General features: G+C 34.0%; 1 protein-coding gene and 1 long non-coding RNA gene across 6 annotated transcripts in view; both read right to left on the bottom strand.

The window, feature by feature from the left end:
* Nepl16 (Neprilysin-like 16) overlaps positions 1-24,605 on the bottom strand; it is a 369,741-nt gene that overhangs the window by 340,271 nt on the left and 4,865 nt on the right. The window lies entirely within an intron of this gene.
* LOC142239933 (uncharacterized) lies at positions 2,793-3,181 on the bottom strand. Its single transcript, XR_012723141.1, has 3 exons — positions 3,137-3,181; positions 2,954-3,077; positions 2,793-2,892 (listed from the first exon to the last, which is right to left on the bottom strand). It is a non-coding gene; the product is annotated as an uncharacterized LOC142239933 (long non-coding RNA).

Raw genomic sequence — 24,605 nt, 5'->3', positions numbered from 1 at the left:
TAGTTAATCTATAACATTGTATTTTAGTTCATTTTTACAACACCATAAGATTTATATACCCCTACCAAGTTAAAAGGTCAGTATTATTTTGGTTTACTTGCTTATTTTGTGGGAAAACCGATAATAAAAATTGGTTAAGAGTCTCTTTAAAATGTCGACGACTAAACTATTTTTAAATCAATCATTCCACAGTACAGAGAAATTAAATAATTAAAGGAATAACAAACCGTTTTACTATTATGAAAATTTTCATACAATAAAATTAAACTTTCTTTAAGCAATAGTACTTTATTACAAAAACTTATGATGAAAGTTCTTAATACAATGATTTTGTGAATAAAAATTATGACCACGTGGAACAAGAAAGTAGTTTATTTTAACTCGCTTTTTGGACATTTTGACTTTTCCTTATTTTTTTTTTTATTCATCGTAAGTATATTTTTCACATATCTTGCTGAAAAAAATGGAAGGAATAATGAAAATTGTCAAAAATTAACATGTAATAAAATATAATTTTTTAGCTCTTTAAATTAGCTTATAACTTACCATATTTGGGGGCATTTTATTAAATGGTGTAAGGAATTCAACTTTTCTTAGATAAACGTACCTCATAAAGTTTTACCTGAAACAATTAGAGAAATAATGAATTAAGTAATATATTAACTCATAAATTTGTGTTGTTATCGATGTGAAGGACATAATACAATAAATATTCTTGTTAAAAGAAAGCCAAAGTTTTAATATAAAACTTACCAATTCTCTATTACATTGTACGCTGAGGTTAAAAAGTTATAAAAAATCATTTGGTTACTCTGAAATTAAATATTTATTTTTTACATTAAATAAAAAACTACAAGTGTAGCTTAACCAACAGAGGAAAAGTATGCTTGTCAAATTTATTTGGGCAAAGCCCTATAGACTGCAAGATGGTTGGATCCATATCTGTTGGTTAAGCTACACTTGTAGTTTAGTCAATGCATGGCTTTAAGCTGAGATCAAAAACAACAATAACGATTGAAGAGAAGCCAACAATAACAAACAAAACGAAATAAAAAACATTAAATTTGTTTCCAAAAAATCTAATTAAAGAAATAATATGCATAAAAAAACTAAATATTCTGGTTAAAAGAATGTTAAAGAACGCTTACCAATTCATAAAAATGTTTCCAAATTGTCATTCTGAAATTAAATATTTGTTTTTTACGTTAAAAATATTAAATTGGTTTCCAAAAATATTTGATTAAAGTAATACTAAAATAAGGTATTAAAAACATGTAATTTTGATAATAAAAAGGTCATAAAAACGTAAATATTCTAGTGAAAAGAAAGCCAAATTTTAAAAGAAAACTTACCACTTCTCTATTAAATTATACGCCGAGGAGAAATATAAAAATTTGCCCGAATCCATCTGGGGTTGCTCTTAAATTAAATATTTTTTTACAACAAAGAAAAACATGAAACTGGTTAAAAAATAATAATAATTAGCAAATAATGATATACATAAAGAACATTGAAAAAAGAACACTTACCTATTCATGCACCCAGAAAAAAAGTGACCCCTTCTTTAAGTTAAAATGAACTCATTGTGAAGAAAGTTGAACTTCGTATAGCGCCAAAGACATTTTTATTTGTTTGAACGATGTAATTTTCGTAGAAATTAGGTATAATGCATTCCATATATTAGTTAACGTTTTCCTATATTTATGTACCACTATACTAAGAATGAAAAAATTTAACTGATTTGAATTCACATATGGAATGATTTTATTGACAATTTTTCATTCATTTGGACAAATCTTACACATTTAGGTCGGTACTATGTTCATTCTTGCGAAAAATTTTTATGGAAACCATTATTTCGCACATAGAAAGCGGCGTTTTTTAGGTAGCTTGGAGCGCTATTTTACAGGGAGCGATATTGGATTAAGTTGGTGGTGTTGCTTGTTTTTACAAAATAACATTTTATTTTTCCTTGGGCAATTGATCTGCTATTCCTTTGATCCTTTGTATAGTTTCGGAACAAAAATATGGTCCGTGTTTGATTTATAAACCCGCACAAATAGTTTTTAATAAATAAATTATTTCTTAATTCACATTGCAAATGGCGCCGTGCTATAAACGTCAGTTTTTCAACACGAAAAAACAAAGTATCACAAATGGAAAAAATTTCGCAAATTTTTCGCATTTTTTGGTTTTGTATGGAGTTTCAACGCGAAACCCGAACAGAGTACCGGCCTTTTGTGGTAAAACTTTTACTTCATAATTAGAGCTGCTTACCTTCGTTTTTAAATACAATTTTATTTATTTATATAGGCAATTTTTTCTTCAATAAAATATACGTTTTATTAATATATTAAATATATTTATTAAGAATCAACAGCATCGACTGGCCTTAGGTTAGGTTAGGTTATGTGGCAGCCCGATGTATTAGGCTCACTTAGACTATTCAGTCCATTGTGATACCACAGTGGTGAACTTCTCTCTTATCACTGAGTGCTGCCCGATTCCATGTTAAGCTCAATGACAAGGGACCTCCTTTTTATAGCCGAGTCCGAACGGCGTTCCACATTGCAGTGAAACCACTTAGAGAAGCTTTGAAACCCTCAGAAATGTCACCAGCATTACTGAGGTGGGATAATCCACCGCTGAAAAACTTTTTGGTGTTCGGTCGTAGCAGGAATCGAACCCACGACCTTGTGTATGCAAGGCGGGCATGCTAACCATTGCACCACGGTGGCTCCCTTGACTGGCCTTGAAATACTAGTTTATTATTCCACTATTTCCAATTTCCATGTAATGTCATCAACTGTAAAACGCATTTTTCTTCTTGTACCTTTCACTTTTAATAAGTTGCTGCCTAACGATTTTGTCCTCCTTTTATAATTTCAATACCTACAAATATAAAAAATCATAAACCATCATAAACCAAAAGGTTAGCGTCACTGAATATTACCTGATAATTGAAGATTCCAAAATGAAGACAAATGAAAGGGTTGTTATTCTGCTGGTGTTTTCTTTCTTTATACGCCATCACGAACATTGATAGATTTATTTTCAAAAAACGAAAATTGTTCTCACTAATTTAAAATAATAAATATTTTATATATTTTATTTGTTATTTATTATATTATTTTACCATATTATTTTTTAACAATCTCTCCGTATACCACAACAACGCGATTCCAACTAAAAAACAACCCACGCGCAAACATATCGATTACACCCACGCGCAAACATATCGATTACACCCACGCGCAAACACATCGATTACGATGACAGGTATCGATTACAGGTAGACAATAGAAATATAGGAAAATTTCCTATATTCTAACAAGTGTGTTTCCTTAAGTTTTGAAAGGATTGCATACTTCTTAGTAGTGAAGATTTATCTGGAGGATTCGAAGGACCATCGAGATTTTAGTGTTCAATATAAACACTGCATGCCGTCTGGGTCCATCCACTTCATCCAAACGGCCAACCTTCCAATCAGGTGTTGTAAGATCTGGATGGCATTGTTTCAGTCTATTTAAAATAGATTCAGGGTCAGGAGGGTTTGCAGGTATCCACGCATGTGCTCTACGTCTACCTGGTTGTCTTTCTTCTCGACTAACTCTAGAGCAGCTCCTTCCCAAACTTCACCAATTATAATCAACGCAGCTTTAAAACATTCTATAGACCTATAGGCCGGGAAACTTTTCCAGCACCTGTGAGTAGACGCCAGACAAAGCATTCTCAAGGCATTTCTGAGGTCCTTAAATCTCTTTTTTGAGGGATTACCTCTTTTTGATGTCGTTACCTTAGGTAAGGTTCGACTTGTCAAATTATCGCAACCTGTCGGCCCGTCTATAGGTCGACTAATTGGGCCTAACCCTTGGTCATTGCCCAAATTTGTAACCATCAGTCGATACCCGTCCCCTTATTGAAGACTAAGCTAAGACTAAGTAAGCCGAGAATAATGTACGTTCAGTATTTAGACATTTATAAGATTTATCTAAAATTTCCTTAAACTCAACTTTTTTTAAATATCCTGTCATTCCATTTATAGAACGAGAAGAGACAAACAAACGGGGGAATAAACTGTTTATGGAAAAACGAAAAAGAAATTTCTAAATTATTTTCTATCGTAAAACAAATTGAGACAAAAAGAAGGAAAAAAAATATATATCCGCTATTGTTGCCGACAACTTATATTTTCTCTTTAAAGAACCTCTATAAATACTGTGCACTTTATACAAAAATTGGATCACTACACCCAGAAAAAAGTGACCCCATATATGGATTGATTTTATTGAACTTTTTTCATTCATTTGGACAAATCTTACATATTTGTTGTAAACCTTTTACTTCAAAATTAGAACTTCTTATCTTCGTTTTTAAACACAATTTTATTTATTTATATAGGCAATTTTTTCTTCAATAAAAGACATGTTTTATTAATATATTATATATATTTTTTAAGAATCAACAGCATCGAAATATTAGTTTATTATTCCACTATTTCCAATTTCCATGTAATGTTGTCAACTGTAAAACGTAATGTTTTTCTTCTCTTTGTACGTTTAACTTTTAATAAGTTGCTGCCGATTTTGTCCTCCTTTTACAATTTCAATACCTAACATACAAATATAAAAAATCATAAACCAATTTTTTCACCAAAGGGTAGCGTCCTGAATGTTACCTGATGAATGAAGGGGTTGTTATTCTGTTTGTGTTTCCTTTCTTTGTACACCATCACGAACATTGATATACTTATTGTTTGTTATTTATGTTTAAAAATTTTCAAAAAACCAAAATTTTTCTCACTAATTTAAAATACCTTATATATTTTATTTGTTATTGTTTATATTATGTTACTATATTATTTTTTTAACAATCTCTCCGTATACCATAACAACGCGATTCCAACTAAAAAACAACCCACGCGCAAGCATATCGATTACATCGATTACAGGTAGGCAAATGAAATATAGGAAAATTTCCTATATTCTAACAAGTGTGTTTCCTTAAGTTTTGAAAGGATTAAATAATTGTTAGTACGAATGAACTAAAATATTTTTTTATGTCAAGTGTTGTTCGTATGTATGAAAAACTTTCTATTATAAAGGAAGTCGCAATTATCATTTTATAAGAAATTTTACTAATTTTGAGGAAACTTGGTTCTAGTTCGGTTTTTGTTTATTTTTACGAATGCTTTGTTATCGGTGAATAAAATTTTCTTGTTCAGTAGTAAATTCTTATACCCAGCGAAGAAAATAGTATGAGTAAAATTCCATGCCTTATTCTAGTTAATGAACTATTCCTAACTGCTTACAGTTTAGGTTTTTTTTACTGAAACAAGTAAATTTTATTTTTTCAAATAAAAATTTAACTTAATGGATATAAAATGGCAAAACTAAATTGATGAACATTTGTTCCTTTAGTTTCGAAGACACTTTTTTCTGGGTGTATAATTCCCGTAATAATCATTAACATATTTTTACTTAGTTATCTTCTTTATTTCCGGCGGGCAATGAAATAATTTCATTAATTACTTCCCCGGTGTTTTCAATATTTTTCGTCTCCTCAGATCCCATTTTATAATATACAGAAAACAGGCGTTTTTTTACTATTTATTCATCTATGGAGTAATCCTTACAGACTAACAATACTATACTACAATATATACAAAAGGGTATCTTATGCCTAAGTATTTAATACTAATGTTATATTTTTCTTTATATTATATTTATCCTCAGTCAGATCGAAAAATTTATAGTATTTATTAAAATCGGCGAACAGGATCGTGATTTTCAAAGTTTGTACGAAAGTACTTAATGCGAAGCATTCTGTACAGATTCAATACGGTTGCAATGAATTTGATACTGTGGGTCCCATATCACAGATCCATATTCAAGGATTGGACTCAAAAGTGAGGTGTACGAATTCCTTGTTACAAATGGGTCAGAAAATTCCTTACTACAGCGCTTGACAAATCCAAGTGATCCGTATGCTTTATTGACAGTCATAGATATGTGTGATATAAAATCTAGTCTCCGATCAAACAATATTACGAAATCCTTAAAGAATTCAACATTGTGTCATTTATGTAGTAATTTGTATCGATGTAGTTTAATCTGTAAAAAAAGATATGCTTGCAGTTCCTTATGTTCAGTTCCATCATATAGAGAACACCAGTTGTACATGGTATTTAGATCAAATTGAAGTAAGGATTGATCTTCACTATTCCGGATAATTTTTACAATTTTAACATCGTCAGCATACATGAGTGTATTACCAAATCGAATTGCTGATGGGAAGTCATTTATAAATAAACAGAACAATAAAGGTCCAAGATGACTGCATTGAGGAACACCAGACGGCACATGTATCGATTCCGAAATAATGTTATCACACACTACACATTGAGTGCGATTTGCCAGATAGCTTTTAAACCAGGGTACAAATTAGTCACTGAAACCCATGGGATGTAATTTGTACAGTAGAAGTGAATGTTTTACTTTGTCAAACGCTTTACTAAAATCAGTATAAATGACATCAGTCTATAAACGATCTCTAAAGGCTTTATTAATCATTGTACTCAATTCCAAGACATTTGTTATGGTTGAACAAGATTTACGGAAGCAATGTTGTTTTGGTGACAGAAAAGAGGAGACTTGATGAGCCAAAATATCAGAAATAATATTCTCCATTAGTTTTGGAATAGCACTTAGTTTAGCAATGCTTCTGTAAATTTTCTTAGTGGTTAAGAGGTCTTGGTAAAAAATTTACAAAAATATGTATAATATATCACAATTTTTGTTTTGTCAGCGTTTTCACTGATAGAGCCCAAGCGTCATGATATATACCGAATAAATGATCCTTATACCTATGTTAGTAAAAATTAATTTATTAATGGGACAGACACATGTCCATTTACAGATACCTGTTTTATCAATTTGTAGTCCTTGAATGCCCTCAATTATTAAATGAATTACAAAATAAAATGTAGATACGTACAGATACATAGCGTTTTATATTCATTATATTTTATATAATGAATGTTTTATATTGATTATTATTTTTTTCATGTACGTTTTTGTTCTTATTGTATTATTCTAAAAAACATTGTGTTTGTTTGATCACTAAATGACACTAAAATACAGACATAATTACAGGACCTTCCCCATGTTGACTCATCTGCATTTGTGTTGGCAATCGTTGCACCGGTTGTATGGTGAATATTTTGTTGAAATAATTAAATTATTTTATAAACACTTTGATTTATTATATTTTATTTGATCATATGTGCTTTGAATTTTGTATGTTTTCATAGAAAAATATTTTTTCAGTTAAACTATACAATAAATTACTTACGACAAACTATAAACAATAAATTACTTTTTGTCATAACCCTTAAAACTAACATATTTGCTGATTTTTTTTTTTGGTTATGGGCCCAGATATGGCTGCAGAATTATTCTCTGTGCATCAGTTTGAGGGTCGAATTTGGACTATTGGAAATTTCGGTTGGAGACTGTCTTAAATGAACATGGTATAATGGAAGTTGTCCAGAATGATGTTCGCATGTTAGTAGAGAAACGAACGAAGCTAAAAGGGATGACTTGCGAAAGACAGATGCGAAAGCTAAATCCATCATTATTAGAAGAATTGGTGACTCTAATCTAGAATAAGTGAAGGACTGTAAAACGGCATATGAAATATTGGTTTCCCTTTCGAATATCTTTGCAAAGAAAAGTATATCCAATCAATTGTTTTTGAAAAAGAAATTGTTCACGATGAAATGCGAAGAATAGGAAAATCTGTGTGATTTTTTTCTAAACTTTGATAGCGTTCTAAAACAATATGAGGTCATCCGGCGCTACCATAGAAAAATTGTTATTAACTCTTCCAGAATCGTTTAGCAATGTGGTAACGGCCATTGAAACTCTCAACCCGTATTCATTAGAAATGGAATTTGTGAAGAATAGGTTATTACAAGAGGAACGTAAATGCAAAAACGAAGAAAATGTGCCGATTGAAAATATTGCAATGAAAACAAATTTAAGTTCAAATGCCATTATTGTGGAAAAATAGGCCACATAAAAAAGAATTGTTTCAAATTTAAGGGAGAACAATCAGGATACAACGGCGAAAACAAAAAGGACAAAAATGAAAGGCAAAGTAAAAGTAAAGTGGATTGTGGATTCTGGAGCAAATGATGAACACTGTTTTTACGACCTATATAAGTTAAAGAATCCAATAGTAATTGGGATTGCGATGGATAGGGTATGTACCGAAACGGACAAGGCTGGAACAGTGATTTGTTCTTTAAATATTAATATATACCGACTATATACCAATACCGACTGCCTTTTAAAACCAAAGAAAAATATGTACCATCATCTAGAATTCTAAATTTGGTGCACACTGATGTATGTGGGCCAATTCACCGTACTTCGTGGAACGGAATGAAATATATGGTGACATTTATATACGATTATTCCCACTTCACTTCAGTTTACATCGAGGCAAAGAAATCTGAAGTCTTAACTCATTTCAAAACGTTCAAAGCTATGGCTGAAAATTTGCATGATGTCAAGATATCTATCTTATGATGCGACAACGGGGGTGAGTATGCCTCTAAAGAATTCAAAGATTTTTGTAGAATATCGGCAAAATGGTAAGTCAGAAAGAATGAATAATATAAAAAGTAAGGAGTTTGATATCAAGTTGTGATCTACCGAAATATCTTTGGATGGAAGCTGTATATTGTTCAAATTATGTAATGAACAGAAGCCCAAAGTTTCACTCTTGAAGAGTAAAACACCTGCAGAAATTTGGACAGGAAAAAAACCAAATTTGTTCCACTTGAGGGTAATTGGCTCTGCAGCATATGCTAATATACCAAAAGTTTTGCGACGAAAACTGGATACAAAATCTAAAAAGATGTGTAGGCTATAGTGGAAATGGGTATCGCCTTTGGAATACAGCAGAAAGGAAGATAGTTCTATCTAGAGATGTAATTTTCAACGAAAAAGAATTCAAATGTTCAGATACCACAAAGAAGACACCAATGTGTGAATTTGAAACATATGAAAATGAATCGGTCACAGTAGAAAATATAAAAATAACCGCGTTAGTGATGATGAATCATTTGAGGAAGCAATTAATGAAAATATTCAACAGCCAACAGTGAACGACTCTGAAAATACCGTGGAGCCCCGAAGAAGTTCGAGATTCATAAAACCGCAATCTCGATATGATTACATTGCTATTGCTTCAAACGCTTAACGCTTTGTATCTAACGTTCCTCGTACATACAAGGATGTAGAAAATTTTGACCATTCGTGCGATTTGTACAAAGCTATAAAAAGAACTTGATTCTTTGGAAAAGAGCCAAACTTGGAAACTCGTCCAAGGGCCAAATGGTAAGAGTGTTTTGGGTGTAGGTGGGTATTCAACGCAAATTGGGCACTGATGGAAATCTTAGTGAATATAAGGCACGCGTTGTTACACAATGTCAAGGATTTGACTACGAAGAAACGTACTCCCCTGTTGCGAAAATTGGCACGTTTCAAATCTTGCTAGCTATAGCCAACAAAATGAAATACCATATACATCAAAAACCCCATTTTTGAACGGTTTTTTTGAAAGAGGTTTGTAAACTTAAACATTGTATTTATGTACTAAAGCAATCACAACGCATATTGAGATATTTAACAACTTTATAATCAAATTAAAATTTGAACGATCTAAAAATGATTATTGTCTTTATGTAAAACAAACACATGGATCATTAATTTATGTATTGCTCTACGTTGATGATTTGCTGATTGTTGGAGGAAATATAAAAGAAATTGAAATTATAAAATCAGCACTGCAACAAGAATTTGAAATGAAAGATCTTCAAAATATCGATACCAAGATGTTTTGGACGTCACCTTGGCCTCGCAGAAACTGACTGAAATGACATCTGAGTGGCAGGCTTTAAGTGAACATACCTTCTCAGATCAGTATAAACAAACATCCCTATTTTTTATATTCCATATCATTTTTGTTACATATCTGACTTAAATTAAACGTTGCTACTATTATATTTTACTTTTTTTTCTTACTTGATTTTCGCCGCCTCCGGTTTCGAACGAGGGTCTCATTCTTGCTAGTCCTGTTTTCTACTCATTCATCCATCGCTTGTTATAATATGTTAATGCTAAAACCTCCACATAATAATGTATATTTATAGAACAAACAACGGCACACTTGCATTATTCTAGTAGTCATGGTATTATGCCTGCTCAGAGAAAGCAAGTTGACATGTGATGAGATTTTACTGAGCGTAATTTGAAGAGACAAAGACAACATCACACTTGCATTCTACGATTGGTCATGATATGATGACTACTCTTAGCATGACAGTTTATACGTGTTAAGGGCCCTTACTCAAAGTATTTTTAAGAAGTATACATTTTTATGGGTTTTGTTTCTATTCTGACAAATTATGAATTATTTTCTTAGTGAGAGGATCTACATTCTATACTGAAGAAAGCTTGTCCGGTTCCAAAGATTTTGTCTTTACACTAATGATTTTGGTATTGATTCCGATCCAAAGAAGCGGAGAATTCAAGTAAGGAAACGTTTAAAACATAATTTTAACTTTGGGTACTTGACGATAAGAACCAAATTTGAATGTATTCTATCAAAGTCCTTCAGAAACGTGTTAACGACATCCCAAATTTCCAACTCCAGACTCGACATCAAGCAGAAATTATGTATGTTTCAAGTAAAAAAAAAATGAAAAAATGAAATTGGCATCACTGAAATGGATTGCTAGAGTTTTTGTTTGTGCCCGGAAAATTACTTTTAAAGTGAAGATTTAAGTATATAAAGTAGCGATAAAATACGAAATAATTAAAATCAATTATGGCTGTCATAAGTATAGCATGGAATATTTGCTGATGACCTGAATTTTACACAGAAATCAATAAAATTATTGTCTGCAAGTTAGTAACAACAAAGTCTGCATGTTCTGGTAGAAGAAAATAAAACATATTTTCGCGCCTATGTCTACATGCGATACCCCCTTGGGCTCTTAGTCACAACTGATTTGTATATTGCTGGAAAGCTATATTTGAATGTGATTGCTGTGCTGTTGTGACATTTCTTTCTCTCACTACTAAGAGATTGTCCACCCTTTGCTTTTGTTTGGAGTATGTCTTAATTAATGCTGCTGGTGCTGGTGTTTCATATTGATTTCGTTGGAGCGATTGTATTGTTTTGTATGCACATCTGTCCTTTCGTTCTTGGTGTTAGATTGAAACGGCTTGTTATCTGTGTGTTGTATCTTATCTGAATTCATACAAGTTAACTTAGTGATGATGATTCTTTATTAAAAACTTTCTTCTTTTATAGTAATTTTGTGTTAAGCTAAGCTATTGGTAATTCTAAGTTTTTGACAAAAGAAAATGAATTAATTTAATAAGCTGATACTAATTCTTGGTATTGAGCGGATAAACATTTTACAATTTTGAAAAGCTTACTAATATTTCTCGGCAATAAATGCAAATGGAATATTTGGTAATCAGTACTTGTGATTGATTTCATGCAGACGTAACGTCATCAATTATTTGGTGGGAAATGTTTTGAAATAATTTCGTACAACTAAATGCAAGTGGCCGCATATGTAGAACGGATGTAAAAGAAGGGTAGGCAAATAACATCACCTGAGTTCGAAGAATTGAATCGAATGGTTGGGAAAATATTTGAATTTTTTTGTTGTTAACTTACATAATGCCAACACAAAGCAAATCGTATTATTGCCATGGCTTAGTAAAGAGTAACCAATTTAGTGTTGGTTGTGGATTATGTGGTGAATTATTCCATGTAAAATGCGCAAATGTTCTAAAGAACAACATGCATTTATCTACAACAATAGAAAGAGTGGGATGTTTCAATTCAGATGCTCCAATTGTATTACATGTAAATCTCTTAATGCTACTGTATCTGGACAAGGGGATTCCGTGGTGTGTGATATTGATACATCAAACCATAGTTCTGTAGTTGGCTATATCAATGGACAAAATGAATGTTCTGCCCACATAGCTGATGAAAAGCGTTCGAATGCTAGTATCTCAATAGCAAGCTTGGAGAAACAATTCAATGAATATACAATTGGGCTGCAGAAACAAATCGAAGAACTTAGTCGAAAAATGGATGTTGCTATAAAAACGCGTAAAGAGAAGTATGAACAGAAAATCTCTAATATTGAAGCTTCTGTTCAACATTGTTTGGCTGTTGTCAAGCAATTTGAAAAAAAATTATGGATACCGAATTCATAGCATAAACAATCAAAATGATATAAATTGCAGAAGGCTTAATAGAGCCAATATTATTATTACTAGGATTTCTAAAGGAATCACAAATTTACGTGAATCAGTAATAAAGGTTGTAGGGCTCTGCGTGGTAACTGTTTCGGCGGCCGATATTCAGCATTGCTGCTATATTTCCAAGGGCAAATCTGTGCTTGTAAAATTTAATTCAATCTACGTTAGAGATTTGGTAATGGAGAAATACCACAAGCGAGATAGATTGTGGCTCTTCGATGTTATAAATGGATCTGCAAAGAGCAGAATATACCTCAATGACCACCTAAATCGTTCTGCGTCCAATTTAATGTATATTTGCCGCAAATTGTGGCGATTAAAAATTATCTCTAAATTTAAATTATTCAATGCTGATCGCCCTTACGTTTTGATTACATACACTGATGGTGTAGAAAGAGAATGCGACATAGATAAGTGTGCTGAAATGTTAAATCCTGCAGGAGCTGTAGTACCGGCTATTGCTGATATCCCTAATGCTTTGGAGTAGTTATTGTTTTTTTTTTTTTTTGATTACTACAATTATTTGTTTATTGTTGATAGATAATATATTAAGCTTTATTTTTACTTTTATGTATTTTTTCGGGTTCTTATTACTTAAAAGATGAACATATCCACGAATTTAGGCCAAGTTATAAACAGTAATAGTCTCTTGTCATCCAAGTTATGCAATTTTAAGAACAATTTAAATGTGGGTCATATTAATATGCGTAGTTTTAAGATAAATTGCAATTCCTTCAAAATTAATTAAATTAGAAGTATTTTGGAGGGTGGCAATTTAGATGTTTTTCGGGTAACTGAGACGTGGTTGGAGCCCTCCACAGCCTCAAATGCTGTTCGTATTAGTGGTTATAGCCTGCACAGGAACGATCATCCTGAAATTAGGGGTGGTGGTGTGGCAATATATGTTTCGAAAGATATTAAACACAGGGTTATTTGCAGAAGCAACTCTCAAAGTAATGTAGAATATATGTTTTGTGAATTGACATATAATGGAAATTCTGTGTTAGTCGGTGTAGTGTATTTACCTCATGGGGATATTTCTATGATGGAAGACTGTCTTGTAGATATAGTTGTGTCATATAACAATTTTATAGTTATGAGGGGGACCTTAAAAACACCTGTTTCTTCTGTATTGCTCTGAGTTGTTATGTTGTTCTGACCAATTTGTTTGTACAGGTAAAGGGTGATTTGTTAAGAGCTTGATAACTTTTTTAAAAAAAAAGCGCATACAATTTGCAAAATCTCATCGGTTCTTTATTTGAAACGTTAGATTGGTCCATGACATTTACTTTTTGAAGATAATTTCATTTAAATGTTGACCGCGGCTGCGTCTTAGGTGGTCCATTCGGAAAGTCCAATTTTGGGCAACTTTTTCGAGCATTTCGGCCGGAATAGCCCGAATTTCTTCGGAAATGTTGTCTTCCAAAGCTGGAATAGTTGCTGGCTTATTTCTGTAGACTTTAGACTTGACGTAGCCCCACAAAAAATAGTCTAAAGGCGTCAAATCGCATGATCTTGGTGGCCAACTTACCGGTCCATTTCTTGAGATGAATTGTTCTCCGAAGTTTTCCCTCAAAATGGCCATAGAATCGCGAGCTGTGTGGCATGTAGCGCCATCTTGTTGAAACCACATGTCAACCAAGTTCAGTTCTTCCATTTTTGGCAACAAAAAGTTTGTTAGCATCGAACGATAGCGATCGCCATTCACCGTAACGTTGCGTCCAACAGCATCTTTGAAAAAATACGGTCCAATGATTCCACCAGCGTACAAACCACACCAAACAGTGCATTTTTCGGGATGCATGGGCAGTTCTTGAACGGCTTCTGGTTGCTCTTCACTCCAAATGCGGCAATTTTGCTTATTTACGTAGCCATTCAACCAGAAATGAGCCTCATCCCTGAACAAAATTTGTCGATAAAAAAGCGGATTTTCTGCCAACTTTTCTAGGGCCCATTCACTGAAAATTCGACGTTGTGGCTCGTTAGTAAGTCTATTCATGATGAAATGTCAAAGCATACTGAGCATCTTTCTCTTTGACACCATGTCTGAAATCCCACGTGATCTGTCAAATACTAATGCATGAAAATCCTAACCTCAAAAGAATCACCCTTTATTTCTGACCACTCATTTTTGTTTATTTCCGTTGATATTCGTAATCGTGTGATTAGATATTGCTATGAATTTCGCGATTATAATGTGTACGCCAATGTTTTTAGAAGAGTTTGTTACTAATTGTCAATTTGATGATATATACACTACCGGTGACGTCAACTCTCTACTAGAAGTTTTGAATACGAACCTCCATATCATTCATGAAAGCATTCCCTTGAAACCATGTTTTCGGAAATCTTCTGATGATGACTGGTTCATCTTTGAGGGACATTGCATATGGCGAGTATATTCGTTAGAGAAATGAGACTAGTTGGAGGATATATTGTAAATGTAGGAATAAGGCAAAGAAAGTAATCAGGAATATTAAGCGGAAAGTTCATAAGGATATGTTTAGGGATAAATCTCCGAAGGAAATTTGGTGGATACTGAGTAAGCATGGCGTCAGCAATGATCGTCTTGATGTTATACATGATGTCAATGTTGATGATTTGAACAATTGTTTTCAGTCAAATCAAAGACATGTAGATTTAGATGTGCCTGTTTTACCTGACAATGTTTTTCTTTTCGTACTGTAAGATTATGTTGAGCTATTGGTTATGATGAGTTGAATTTGAAGTTTTTAAATATAATGTTCCCCAATATTGGTCGTTATGTGTTGCATGCTGTTAAAACGTTATTAACTACGTCTGTTTTTCCGTCAGATTGGAAAGTGGCCAAAATTGTGCCAATTCCGAAAGGTGATAACGTTGAGGATTTTATACCTATATCTATAGTGCCAATTATGTCGAAAATAGTTGAATATTTAATGAAGTCTCAGATTTGTAAGCACATAGATAGCTCCTCACTTCTGCATGACTCTCAGTGCGGGTTTCGGCTAAACAGAAGTACAACGCCACTTCATATCAGTTTGACAGAAAGCATTCGGCAAAAGATTGATGTATTCATATTTATCGGGTCGGAGGCAATATGTATGTGTTAATAGCTGTGTCGTCTATTCTTCCTGTTATGAGTGGTGTCCCTCAAGGTTCTGTTCTTGGACCGCTTCTGTTTATAATGTTTGTTATTGATTTGTTTGATCGAATTAGTTCTCGTAATTGTTTGCCGTTTGCGTACGCTGATGATGTCCAACTTCTGTTTAAAGGTGATCTTCAATTCTTAGATGTCTTACAGAGTACTATTGACTTTACCATGAACATGCTCGTTGGTTGGTTAGATGAAAATGCCCTTTCAGTCAATACTGCCAAAACGGAGGCTGTATTTTTTGGAAATATTTGTTGTTGTTGTTGTTGTAACAGTTTATTGTGATCTCATCCATTTCATGTTATACGCTTGGTACATCAGCTTGTTGGCAGATCAAGGAACTCTGCGACTAAGATGGGGTGTGTCCAGAGTGATCTGGTGGTAAGTCGGGTTGGTTTGGCTGGGCAAGAGAAAAGATGACGCGTGTCGTGTGGCCCTTGGTTGCAAATTGGACAAACGTCAGCTACGCTGCTGTCAATCACCGATAAGTAGGAATTGAGGCGGCTGCACTTGCCTGATCTTAATTGGGCCAAAACTACCCTACTCTGCCGTGGGAGGTCTCTTTCCTCCGGTGCTATGGGCGGTGGTCGGACTCCAAGAACAGGATTAACCTTGTAGCTTCTCACCGCTTCAGCTACAGTATCCTCATGAATCCTGTTCAAACCTGCCTGGTACGCTGCTTGATCTAGAGGCTCTCTTTTATAGCGCTGGATCTCGCGCTCTAGATTATGTATATCAACCCTTACGTTCCTGGGTGGTGGTTGTGTATCCATAAGATGGTGGTTTGGATGATTACTGCGATAACAACCCAGGAGGATGATCTTTGTCTCCACATAAAGGTGATCCAGGGGTGTGCTGCGGAGACACCCAGTCGCAGTTCTAAGAGCAGCGTTCTGGCAGGTTTGTATGTTATTCCACTGCGTATCACTGGTCTGCGGTGTCCACACTGGCGCTGCATAGTTTACCACTGACCGGCCAATTGCCTTATAAGTAGTTAGCAAGGTTTCTTGTCCGCACCCCAAGTACTGCCGGCTAGTGACTTGAGGACCTTGTTTCTACCACGGAGCTTATTACAAATTGCAGTGGCATGGGCAGATGACCTAAAAAGGCTGTCGAATGTGACCCCAAGAATCTTGGGGTAATTTGTGGTCGGAATTATTACTCCATCGACTCTGATATTCAACTGCCTGCGCACTTCTGCCGTCCATGTAGTAAATAGTGTGGCTGAGGATTTGGTGGGGGATATCCTCAAGTTTCTCGCAGTGAAATAACTGGTAAGATTAGCTATGTAGACGTTCAACCGATCGCAAATGTCATCAACAATCCCACGGCGGCGGGTTCTACGCACCGGATTGACCCGATGGATACCAGGCATCGGCTGCCACCTCAGTGTACGTGTTGTCTCGGTTATTTAGTAAGAAGGTTGCGTTTACTTTTACATCGTGTTTTGCGTTATGTGTACTCTGTGAAATGGTACGATCACATTACATACTTTGTGTTGGACTTCCTTGGTTGTACGTTTAGTGATTTTGTTAATATTAGAAATGTGTTACAATTTTATAAGGTTGTCAGAACGCAGACACCTTCATTCGTTTTTAATATGTTCAAATTTAGTAGATCCACAAGGAATTTCCACATTATCATTCTGAGGCTATGTTCTATTTTGGAAAAATCATTCGATGTAAGAGTTGCCCGTGCTTTTAATGTTCTGCCAGCGCCTTTAAAAACCTTCAACTTGGTTCCCAAAACATAAAAGCATAAAATGTATGAATACGCAATGTTAAATTATATTTAAATATTTTAATCTTTTTTAATTGCATAGCTTGGTTTGTCCCTTTTTATTTTAATATAATAGAGTGTTACGAGTATGATTTTTTGGTAGGAACTTTTATTTTATTTATTGTAAGATTCAAAGTATTTTTTTTTTTTTGTTTAATATTTATTGTTTTTTGCTTTATGTAATTCTTTATTCAATGCATATTTATATATTTATTTCTCATTTTTTTATTTATACTACATAATTTAGTTTTAAGAGCTTTTTATTTTTTATTAGAGTAGTAATGCTATTGCTCTCATTCTTGTAACGTTTTTAGGGTCTTATACGGAACTTTGTTACATATATGTTGAAGTAAAAATAAAATAAATAAATAAACGTCTTTAAAATAAAGTTTAGAAAAACGTATCTTAGTTTTGAGCGTATTTTGATTTGTAGTCAAGATACAAAAAGTCAACAAATTTAAGGGCATTTTCATTAATTTTGAATTTTTTTTTTCTGAATTATTAAAACCAGTTGACCTTAATCTAACAAACGTTCCTTTCGTGTAAAGATATACATTTTTAAGTCGAATCACTTAATTATGACAATACAATTTCATTGAGAAGTTTCTCGACTTTTGGACAAGGAAAACACTTTATATCTGAGAAATCGTTGGTCTCACAACAATATTTTTGCAGTGTATTTGTTTTATACCATGAACAACTGCGTTGAGGACAGTATTATAAGTTACTGATTCTGTTTCCAACACACAGGTGGAGTTGAGATAGACACATAAAGGGTGATACGGTCAAAATTTGGTCAATATAAACTTGACGTATTTCTTTCAATTTTGCATTTAAAAAACCTGAACACCCCTCATTTTGAAGGTGTGTGTGTAGAATGTTGCTCCTATTTTGATTTTGGAATTTACTCTTCAGTTGTCAAAATGCCGTCCAAGCAAGAGCAGCGTATCAAAATTTTGCTCGCGCATCGCGAAAATCCGAGCTACTCGCACGCAAAGCTGACAAAATCGCTAAAAGTTGCCAAATCAACCGTTACAAATGTAATTAAAGTGTTTGGGGAACGTTTGTCGACAGCCAGGAAGTCTGGATCGGGGGGAAATCGAAAGCTTCCGGGACAGGAGTTTTATACGGCAAAAGAAAGGGGAAAGGTAGCAGATATTTTCAAGCACATAAAACTGTCAAAGTTCGCAAAGAAATATCTGGTTTGGCAAGCCATCTGTACCTGTGGCTTGAAAAGCAGCATTTTCATAGCTTCCGGGACTGTCAACCAAGAAATTTACGTGAAAGAGTGTTTGAATAAACGTCTGCTGCCTTTCCTGAAGAAACACGGTTGTTCCGTACTGTTTTGGCCGGATTTGGCATCTTGCCATTACGGTAAAAAGGCCATGGAGTGGTACGCCGCCAACAACGTGCAGGTGGTTCCCAAGAACCCTCCCAACACGCCAGAGCTCCGCCCAATTGAGAAATACTGGGCTATTGTCAAGCGGAACCTAAAGAAGACCAAAAAACTGCTAAGGACGAGCAGCAGTTCAAGGCAAACTGGCTTTCTGCGGCGAAGAAGGTGGACAAGGTGGCTGTACAAAATCTGATGGCAGGTGTCAAGCGTGAGGCCCGGCAATTCGGATTTGGAAAAGCGAAAGCCTAACTGAATATTTTTCCTGAATTTTATACTAATTGAACTTGAAAATGAAATTTAATTTGATTTTTTAAATAAACGATTTCACCGATTTACACGCGTTTTCCCTTGACCAAATTTTGACCGTATCACCCTTTAGGTTATTTGGCAATTTTACTGAGGGCTCCTACTTCGATCTAGCCATGCTCGCCTGCCTGTGAACACATTTTTGTAAACAAATTCTAGGTCGAAGTTTTAGTCCAATTGGGCACAAATATGTATTTCGGTCAGAGTAAGACATTAGTGATTTTGGAAGAATTCGATTCAGATTTCGATATAGCTCCATTATATATCATTCACCCGATAGACATTCATATGACTACAGAGCCCAAAGTTTTACTCCAATGTACGCGAAACATGTAGCACATGTGTGTTCCAGACCCGCAGGGAAGTCGAGATATTGTCCACTTTGTGTTACGGGCAACTCATCCTGGAGAGAAATTTCGAAATTTCTTCCAAATGGAAATATTTTAACAGAAATTTGATACCGTGGATAAACTGCAAAGGTATTTCTTAAAAAGAATTCTGAAAATCCAAGATTTTACACCAACATACGCTATCAACTTGGAAACCAATGCAGAAGATTGTCACTTTTACAGCTTAGACCTTCACATGAAATACATTTTTAAAACACTATCCATGCATCGTGAAAGATTGCCTCATAAACTCTCCCTTTAGATACTGTTAAAGAATATATTCTGGGCTAGAGCCATTAACAAACTTGGAGCAGAATTTAATGTGAATTTTGTTGGAAATATGGATGAGGTGGAGTGGAGAATCAGAGTATCAAATTTAATTGGATACCTGAAACAAAAAGCTTATGACGAATCAATTGTAAGATCAATAAACAGTACAACTACAACTACAAATACCGCAATTATACAAAAGGAATTACCTTTATTCATGATTTACATGACCAAAAAACAATCACCTCAATTTTTAAAGCGATTGTGATATGTTGGTCCTAAAATCAAACAGCTTCCTTACGCTATCTGACAGAAAATGCTGAATGTGCAATACAGATCAAGATTAAGACTTATACCATTTCATGGCTTCCTGTTATTAAGAGAATTCCAACTCAAATACTTCGATAGACCCAACTTAACTAGGCCTGACTTAATTAAAATTCTAAATGGAGGGCCAGAAGGAAGTTAAGTTTATATGTAAATGCAGTTCTAAATATAGAACATTTTTGAATCAAGAATAGAATTAATATTAATATAGTACATGCATAATATTTCTTAAATTAAAAATTATTAGAACAAAATGTTAGTAATGTATAAAGTAATAATAATAGTAATATAATTTTGCAGCAAAATGACGGACGGCAATACGCCATTGTCATAAATACTCTTAGTTTATTATTTAATATAAATTTTTTAAATTGAAATTGTAACAATTTTATGAATTTATACAATAATAAAATTATTTACTACTTAGTTACTTATTGTCTTATTATTTATTTTTTAATAATTTGTTATCTTTAGGTTAGGTTAGGTTAGGTTAAAGTGGCAGCCCGATTAAGATTCAGGCTCACTTAGACTATTCAGTCCATTGTGATACCACATTAACTAAAAGTACATATTACATATGGGCACTTCTAGTTTTAACCGTTGAACCTTCTCGATTATTTACTTCTGTTGAACCAACCAGATTGTTCCAAAAACATTAGCAGACTGCTTAAGTTAACGTTTTCCAGGTCCGCTAGTAATCTGAAGCTATATGCCCCTAAAATTTGCTTACGCCTTACACAAAATGCAGGACACTTACGAAAGAGGTGTTTAATTGATTCCTTATCCTCCGCATCATGACAGCTCATACAATAGTCATTATACTTCGCGCCAATAGTTTTTGCAAAATCGCCTATCAGGCAGCGACCCGTTATAGCAGATATCAGGAGTGATATCTGACGTCTCGAGAACATTAGCATATCTAGTGTGCGGTTTAAGTTGGAATGGGGCCATATTTGCTTGGTGTCGTTACAACCCTTACAATTCTCCCATCGAACATTTGCCATCATAACAGCCTTCTCACGCAGTAAGAGCTTGCAGGTAGCCGAGGCACACCAACAGATTCTAGTTCTCCTGGAATATGTAAGGTAGTTCCTAGCCTTGCTAGCTCATCTGCTTCGCAGTTCCCCGGTATGTTCCTGTGGCCTGGCACCCATATTAGGTGAATATTGTGCTGCTCAGCCATCTCATTGAGAGATTTGCGGCAGTCGATGGCCGTTTTCGAGTTGAGGAACACAGAGTCCAAGGATTTTATTGCAGGTTGACTGTCTGAGTATATATTAATGCCAATATTGCTTGGAGCATTACTTCTCAGCCAATTCACTACTTCTCTTATTGCTAATATTTCAGCCTGAAAAACACTAGAGTGATCAGGTAATATTTTCGCTACTCGAAGTTCCAGATCTTTGGAATATACTCCGAAACCCACTTGGCCATCCAATTTGGAGCCATCAGTGTAGAAATCTATATATCTTTTATTCCCCGGGGTCCGTGTACACCACGTTTCACTGTTGGGAATTAGAGTCTCAAATTTTTTGTCGAAAAGTGGACTCGCCAAAGTGTAATCCACTACGTTAGGTACATCTGGCATTATTTTGAGGACCGAACTGTGACCGTAACTTTTTTCCGACCACAGCGATAGCTCGCGCAACCGCACAGCCGTTGTTGCAGCTGACTGTTTGGCCAAAATGTCTTGTTATCTTTAGATGAAATAATTTTCTGATAATTTTCATACGATTTACGAATATGATTTTCCGATTGTAATTATAATTGGAGTCTTCGTTTTATTTGAGCCAAAATTTAACGATTCTGATATGTAATATTGTGAGTAGTAATCAATTCCTAAATTTTTATATTTATATATCAAATTGTTTTTGTAACGTAGTCTACATATAGTAGTAAGATATATACAGCGTTGCCAATTTAGCTTTTTTCCCGCTAGATTTGGCTTTTTTTGAAGACGTTTAGCGGGAAAAAAAATGCATTTAGCTTTTAGCTTTTTTCTGGCTTTTTTTCATGACCCTTTTAAAGGGTGATTCTTTTGAGGTTAGGATTTTCATGCATTAGTATTTGACAGATCACGTGGGATTTCAGACATGGTGTCAAAGAGAAAGATGCTCAGTATGCTTTGACATTTCATCATGAATAGACTTACTAACGAGCCACAACGTCGAATTTTCAGTGAATGGGCCCTAGAAAAGTTGGCAGAAAATCCGCTTTTTTATCGACAAATTTTGTTCAGGGATGAGGCTCATTTCTGGTTGAATGGCTACGTAAATAAGCAAAATTGCCGCATTTGGAGTGAAGAGCAACCAGAAGCCGTTCAAGAACTGCCCATGCATCCCGAAAAATGCACTGTTTGGTGTGGTTTGTACGCTGGTGGAATCATTGGACCGTATTTTTTCAAAGATGCTGTTGGACGCAACGTTACGGTGAATGGCGATCGCTATCGTTCGATGCTAACAAACTTTTTGTTGCCAAAAATGGAAGAACTGAACTTGGTTGACATGTGGTTTCAACAAGATGGCGCTACATGCCACACAGCTCGCGATTCTATGGCCATTTTGAGGGAAAACTTCGGAGAACAATTCATCTCAAGAAATGGACCGGTAAGTTGGCCACCAAGATCATGCGATTTGACGCCTTTAGACTATTTTTTGTGGGGCTACGTCAAGTCTAAAGTCTACAGAAATAAGCCAGCAACTATTCCAGCTTTGGAAGACAACATTTCCGAAGAAATTCGGGCTATTCCGGCCGAAATGCTCGAAAAAGTTGCCCAAAATTGGACTTTCCGAATGGACCACCTAAGACGCAGCCGCGGTCAACATTTAAATGAAATTATCTTCAAAAAGTAAATGTCATGGACCAATCTAACGTTTCAAATAAAGAACCGATGAGATTTTGCAAATTTTATGCGTTTTTTTTTTTAAAAAAGTTATCAAGCTCTTAACAAATCACCCTTTAGCTATTTTTGGCTTTTTTATTTTCGACATGTTTCTATTGAAATATGGATAAATCGGCGTTTTTAAGTTAATAATGAGTCCAGCCATTATGCGGGCATTTTTGTAGCAAATACACCTTGTTGTAAAGTTTTTTCATTATATACATAAAAGTTATCGTAAACTTTAAATCTACTATTACCATACAAATTTGTTAGATAAACTGTCAGTAAATTATTGGGAATATTATGATTTGACTCGTTTATCCTTTTTATGTTATTATAATATTCTAAAGTTATTACGATATTACTAAATTAAAATAGTAGATGTGAATAGCTTTGTGCACTGAAAAAATATTGTCGTCTCCTTAAAATACGAACGCGAATTTTGGTTATAATAGCATTTGTGAATTTCTTTTATATAAACTGTTTTCCTTGTCCAAAAGACGATAAAGTCGTTTTGTCCTTATAATTAAGTGATTCAACTTAAAAATGGGTATGTTTTCATGAAAGAAGGAAGAATTAATGAAATAGTCTTTAAATGTGAGGAGTTTTTGCATCTTAACCACAAACCAAAATAGCGTTCAAAAATAGAAGATGTTTTTCAACACTTTATTTTAAAAACGTATATATACAATAATTTCTACTTGAAGTCGAGTCTGAATTTGGAAATTTAAGTTGGCGTTAGCACGTTTTTAAAGCACTTTGATAGCTCATGAAGAACAGGAAAATGTTTTTACTGGGAAATGTAAACTGTAGGTATTTTCTATATCACAATGGACTGAATAGTCTAAGTGAGCCTGAATCATAATCGGGCTGCCACTTTAACCTAGGTATTTTCTAAAATTTAAATAAAAATAATGTATTTCGAATTTTTCACAATTTCAAAACCAAACTAAAATTTTATTTAAAAAAATGACAAATCATTTTTTTACCAAATCCAAAGCATGCTTAGATCATTTAATATTTTAAAATAACAAGTAAATAAAATAGAGGTGTTGGGAAGGTAGCTCCCACAAAACGAAGGACTTCCAGTAAAAAATTTGTGATAGTAATCAAAATGTATCGAATACGCAAACAGAGCTAATATGCAATGCAAATGAAAATAATATGCATTGTAAGCGAAATAAAGTCTTTAAGTTTGTTAAATTTCAATCAAAAATGTGACTTTTGATACAAAAAAATTTAGCTTTTTTTCTAGCTATTTTTTAGCATTTTTTAGCTTTTTTTTAGCTATTTTTTGGGCAAATCTAGCGGTTTTTGGTGAAACAATTCTGGCAACGCTGGATATATACTTAGTATTAAGGTGTAATTATATGTAATCCTAATTATTTTTATAATTTTTTTTTTTAAGTAAATTTAATGTAATTCTTTATTTTGAGTATCCCTGTAACCGTATATGGCCATTTCGGCTTGGTTGTAAAATGAGTTAAATAAATAAAAAATAAATAAATAAATAGAAACTGACTATTTCCAAACAAAATTTTTAATTATTTTTTAATTTAATTAAAATGTGGAAAATTTAATATTTTAATGTGTGGGGACAAATTTTTGTACTGTACATTTTTCATCACATAGTCTTTTGTTGTGTCCCGGCCAACATGAAGTGGCATCCCTACAGCTTGTACTAAATGTATCTAATGTTAATGTTTAAGTTGACAATTGAGTTAAAGTTAAAAACAAATCTGACCACTGTGCAAAAACTATAGAG

The sequence above is a fragment of the Haematobia irritans genome, chromosome 1 (assembly GCF_050003625.1).
Source record: "Haematobia irritans isolate KBUSLIRL chromosome 1, ASM5000362v1, whole genome shotgun sequence".
Taxonomy (NCBI): domain Eukaryota; kingdom Metazoa; phylum Arthropoda; class Insecta; order Diptera; family Muscidae; genus Haematobia; species Haematobia irritans.
This window is presented reverse-complemented; position numbering and strand designations above follow the sequence as displayed.